The 6120-nt window shown below is 40.6% G+C and overlaps 1 pseudogene; it reads left to right on the top strand.

Annotated features, from left to right (window-relative positions):
• The first annotated feature begins 1990 nt into the window (after nt 1–1990).
• Nucleotides 1991–3643, top strand: LOC101638655 (annotated as a pseudogene).
• The last annotated feature ends 2477 nt before the right edge of the window (nt 3644–6120 follow it).

The following is a 6120-nucleotide window of genomic DNA, read 5'->3' as shown; positions in this document are numbered from 1 at the left end:
TTCTTTCCTAGTGATCTATCTTTCTCTGATAGTGATGTATTAAAGTCACCTACTATGATTGTTGAATATGTCATTTCTTTTTTCATAGCTTGTTTGATGAATTTTGTGGTTCTCAGGTGCGATAAACTTCTTGTTTCTCTCAATGAGAGAGAACAAAAAGACCAACATGTATGTCACAAGACACTCTGAAACTTGCTCTTGAATATAAAGAAGCTTAACCAGTTGCAGGAAATGATGATGTAAAAGATCAGAATAGAAAATTTCAAAAAAGCAGCTGAGAAGACAAAGCATTATAATGAAATATCCAAAGACTTGGAGTTGGAAAGCCAAAGGGAAAATATGCTCAGCATATTTCAAGCTGAAAGAACTGCGGAACAAATTCAAGCCTTAAATTATAATGCTGAAGGATTCTGTGGGGAAAATATTGACCTAGGCAGGAAGTACCAAAAGAAAATGGAAAGAATACAGTCATTGCACTATAAATAATTAATCAACACTCAACCATTTCAAGTAGAAGGTAGTCAAGAATGAACGGTATTGAAAGAAGAAGGCTAAACTGGAGACATGGGCGAAAAAGAAAGTTGCAGGAGTGGACAGGATGCCAACTTAAATGTTTCAACAAACCGATAGAGTGCTAGAGCAGCTCACTAGTCAATGCCAAGGGATTTGGAACCAGCTCCCTGGTCAACTGGCTGGAAGAGAGCCATAATTGCATCCATTCCAAAATAAAGTGACCCATGAGAATTAAAAAAAAAAAAGTGTCGTTTACCTAGTCTGTCTGGAAGCTTTGCTGAAATCTATTCAGAATGTTAGCAATATAAAAGCCTCCACTGATGGATGGCAGGGTCTATACATGAGACACATTGGCTAAAAGTGGAACCGGGATCTCCCACATGGAAGGGGAGAACTCTTCAATTAATCCACCATTAAATGGATCGTTTGAAGGGTCTTCATCGTCATGAACTTGAAGTAGGTGTTCTTAAATAAGAAACTCACTTCCATAAATGTGATATGTTAATTTTGTATTTTGCTAAGGTACCCAATTTATAGTATTTTGAAAGTGATATAATATGTGGATGCTTTACTTGGTTAATCCTTACAACAGAATATAGAATATACTATTCTTTTCCCTATTTAGAGATGAGAAAATTGAAGGACAGAGGGGATAGATAAACTGAGTTAAATATACATAGTTAATAACTGGAAGATGAGGACTCACACCCAAAGAGTTTGGATCTAAAACCCATGCCCTTATGGCTGGTTATTTAAATTTTCTTGATCAGCTTAGACTGATCAATTTAGAACAATTTCCAGTCTGCTACCTCCATATATTGTCCTTCAATAAGAATTACATTTCTTCTTTTAATTCAAGATATAGGGGAAATTATAGGATTGCCACTGCGAACAGAGGTAGTCTAAAATGACTAGTAAATTGTATCTACTCTTTGGGATGTGTGTTGTTAGAGAGCACCAAATCGTCCCAGCCTTACCCTGGGGTGGGACCTCACAGTGGGGTGGGACCTTTCTGCTCTGTAGGCTTTTCTTTAACTTATTTTCTGAAGCAGATCACCAGACCCTTCTTCTTAGTCCACATCAGTCTGAAAGCATCATGACAACCTATAATCCTCTGCTAATGGATGGCAATGGTACATGTGGTAAAATGGTCAGGAACCAAACGTGGGTGTCCTGTGTGGTAGGAAAGACATATACCACTATACCATCACTGATCTCCTAGGAAGGCTTAAAGATAAATAAATACACACCTCACACTATGATAGAGTGTTTATGTGTTGCCAGGTCTGCAGATTGAATCCACCAACCACTCCATGGTACAAAGCTGGGCTCCTACTACGCTAAAGCATTATAGTCTCGGAAACTCACCGGGCAGTTCTATTCTGTCCTATAAGATTGCTATGAGTCCCTTTTTTGCAACAGGTTTGCCGTCAGAATATAGGTGTCAGTGAAAACCATCGCAAAAACCTAAGCCAAAATGGGAAAGGAAAAGCCCCACGTCAACATCATCGTCATTGGACACGTTGATTCTGGCAAGTCCACCACAACTGGTCACCTGATCTATAAATGTGGTGGGATCGACAAGAGAACCATGGAAAAATTGGAGAAGGAAGCTTCTGAGCTGGAGAAGGGCTCCGTCAAGTCTGCCTGGGTCTTGGACAAGCTGAAAGCTGAACGGGAGTGGGGCATCGCCATTGATAGCTCCCTGTAGAAATTTGAGACCAGCAAGTACAATGTGACTATCATCGATGGCCCCGGACACACAGAGACTTCATTAAAAACATGATTACAGGAACACCGCAGGCTGACTGTGCTGTCCTCATGGTTGCTGCTGGTGTGGGTGAATTTGAAGCTGGTATCTCCAAGAACGGGCAGACCCGTGAGCACGCCCTTCTGGCTTACACACTGGATGTGAAACAGCTCATTGTTGGTGCTAACAAAATGGATTCTACTGAGCCACCCTACAGCCAGAAGAGATACGAGGACATTGTTAAGGGAGTCAGCACATACATTAAGAAAATTGGCTACATACTGACCCAGTAGCATTTGTGCCAATTTCTGGTTGGGATGGTGACAACATGCTGGCACCAAGTGCTAACATGCCTTGGTTCAAGGGGTGGAAGGTTACCCATAAGAATGGCAATGCCAGTGGGTCTATACTGCTAGAAGCTTTGGATTGCATCCTGCCGCCAACCCACCCAACTGACAAGCCCCTGCACCTGCCTCTCCAGGACGTCTACAAGATTGGTGGTATCGGGATTGTCCCTGTGGGCAGAGTGGAAGCTGGGCTTCTGAAACCCTGAATGGTGGTCACCTTTACTCCAGTCAAGGTTACCACTGAAGTGAACTCTGTTGAAATTCACCATGAAGCTCTGAGTGAAGCTCTGCCTGGGGACAATGTAGACTTCAATGTCAAGAACGTCTCTGTGGTAATGTGGCTGGTGACAGCAAAAATGACCCACTAATGGAAGCAGCTGGCTTCACTGCTCAGGTGATCATCCTGAACCATCCAGGCCAAATCAGTGCTGGAGAAGCACCTGTGCTGGATTGTCACACTGCCCACATTGCTTGCAAGTTTGCTGAGCTCAAAGAGAAGATTGATCACTGTTCTGGCAAGAAGTTGGAAGATGGGCCCAAGTTCTTGAAGGCTGGTGATGCTGCCATTGTTGATATGGTGCCTGGCAAGCCCATGTGTGTGGAAAGCTTCTCTGATTATCCTCCTCGTTTTGCTGTCCGAGACATGAGACAAACCGTTGCTGTGGGTGTCATCAAGGCAGTGGACAGAAAGGCTGCTGGAGCTGGCAAGGTCACCAAGTCTGCCCAGAAGGCTCAGAAGGCTAAATGAATATTACCCATCACACCTGCCACTCCAGTCTTAATCAGGGGTGGAAGAATGGTGTTAGCACTGTTTGTCTCAATTGGCCATTTAAGTTTCATAGTAAAAGACTGGTTGATGATAACAATGCATCGTAAAACTTTCAGAAGGAAAAGAATGTTTGTGGACCATGTTTCTTTTTTGTGTGGCAGTTTTAAGTTATTAGTTTTTAAAATCAGTACTTTTTAAAAGGAAAACAACTTGACCAAAAATTTGTCACAGGATTTTGAGACCCATTAAAACAAAGTTTAATGAGAAAAAAAAAAGATTGCTATGAGTCAGAATTGACTTGATGGCAGTGAGTTTGGTTTGGTTTTAAAGAGAAATACGTGGCAGTCTGCTTCCTTAGAGATTTATAACCTTAGAAACCTTATGAGGTAGTTCTACTGGGACATACAGGGTCTTCGTGGGTCTAATGGATTCAATGGAAATAGTGTATGGAACCATGGTGGTATAATGGTTAAGAGGTAGGATGCTAGCTTGAAGACTGTGGGAAAAAAATCCTCTGAAAAGATTTTTGGGTTGTTTTGTTGTTGTTAGGTGCCACTGAGTTCTTCTATGTCCAATCAACCAAAAGTCTGTCCAGTCCTGTGTCATCCCCACAGTTAAATTGTTTGGTTGATTTTATTGTTGCAGCCATTGTGTCAATCTGTCTCTTTACTTGCCAGGCATGATGTCCTTCTCCAGGGACTGCTCCCACCTGATGACATGTGCAAAAGAAGTGAGATGATGTCTCACCACTCTTGCTCCTAAAGAGCATTAGGACATACTCTGAAATGGATTTGTTCATCTTTCGGGAAATCTATAATGTATTCAATATTCTTCACCAACACCAAACCTCAAGGCCATCAATTCTTTTTCAATTTTCCTTTTTCACCATCAAACTGTTGCCTTCAAATGAGATGACTGAAATACCAGCGATTGGTTCAGTGCACCTCAAAGCGACACCTTTGCCTTTAAACACGTTAAAGAGGTCTTTTGCAGCCGATTCACCAATGCAATGTCATTCGATTCCCTGACGTCTGATTGTCGATCCAAATAAGATCTTGTTAATTCTTGTTAGTATGATTGTTGATCCAAATAAGATCTTGTTAATTCTTAACAATGTTAATATTTTCTTTGTTTATCGTGGTGTTTCTTATTAATTCAGTTGCTTGTTTTTATTTTGTTTATGTTAAGGTGCAATCTATACTGAAGTTTGTAGTCTTTGATCATCATCAGCAAGTGCTTTAAATTTTTTTTGTTTTCAGTGAGCAAGGTTGTGTCATCTCTGTATCACAGGATGTTAATGAGCTTCCCTTCTATTTAAATGTTGAATTCTTTCCCATACAGTTCAGTTTCTCAGATTATTAGTTCAATTTCCCTGTCAGGTAAGCCCTGGACTACTATGCCCAAGGTCTAGGTTCAAACCACATAAATGTGGAAGATTTCTTCTCCCATAAACATGTACAGTCTTGGAAACTCCATAAAAGGTTAATGTGAGTCAGAATCAACTCAATGGCAGTGGGTTGAATATACAGATTAAAAATGTATGGTAAAATGATACAAACTAACACATGCCTTTCTTGATTTAAAACCATTCAGTGTTCCCTTATTCTGTTAGAAGGACTCTCTTTATCTATTAAAAATTCTCCATAACTTAGTTTTCTGAAATTCCTATTCTTCACAATGTTCTTGGTATTTTGTTATCATCCACCTAGTCAAATGCCTATCACACAGGTAAATATTTTTTTGTTATTATCTGCTTTCAGCCAAGATTTGTTCACTGTCAGCAATGATCCGTTTAGTTCAATGTCCTCTTCTGAATACAGCTTGAATTTCTGGCAGTTCCATGTTGATAAACTGCTGCAACATTTGAAATAAATTTATAACATAAATATTACAGTCTTGGAATCACTATGAGGGTATTACTCTGTCCTTTAGTGTTGTTATGAGTCAGAATCGGCTTAATAGCAACAGGGTTTGTTTTTTTTCACTAGATAATGTGCAAGGGAGGACGTCCAGCAAGATGGCATACTAAGCAGGCATGTTACAAAAACCCTCGACCAAATGAAACAGACATGGATGGAAATCCTTGGATTAGGAAAATGAGTTAAGTATCAATGAGAAAGATTCCTGGTTGCATAATGGTTACTTGTTGGGCTGCTAATTGCAAGGTCACCTGTTTGAAACTACTCTGCAGGAGAAAGATGGGGCTTCCTACCCCCTTAAAGAGTTACAGTCTCCAAAATCCATAGGAACAGTTCTACTCTGCCCTATAGGGTCTCCACGAGTCAGCCTTGACTCCGTGATCGTGAGAAATGACAGTATTGAAATTGCCATAGAGTGCCAGGCTAAGAAGGCAAGAAATCTATCTGGGAAGAAGTACAGCCAGAATGATCCTTTGAATAGAATAGTGAAATTTGGTTGGTCTCATGTACTTTGGACACGTTATCAGGAGAGACCAATCCCCAGAGAAGGACCCCATGCTTGTACTTTTGTACAGTCTGTGGAAAAGTAAGAGATCTTCAATAATATGAATGAACACAGGTGCTGCAACAATGGGCTCATGCCCACTGTTGGGATAGCACAAGATCAAGTAGTGTTCTATGCTGCTGTACATCGTGTTACTATGAGTAGGAACTGACTTCCTCCTAACAAGAATAAAGTAGCATCCTACATGTAGAATGAAAGGGGAAGTTCAGAAGCTTTCCCTCTACTGAGTACAAGTAAAAATCCATAGAAGATGGGGA

Source organism: Echinops telfairi, unplaced genomic scaffold (assembly GCF_000313985.2).
Source record: "Echinops telfairi isolate 266 unplaced genomic scaffold, ASM31398v2 ScPeMD7_21;HRSCAF=78, whole genome shotgun sequence".
Lineage (NCBI taxonomy): Eukaryota > Metazoa > Chordata > Mammalia > Afrosoricida > Tenrecidae > Echinops > Echinops telfairi.
Note: the sequence above shows the minus strand (reverse complement) of the source record. Positions and strands in the feature narration are given on the sequence as shown.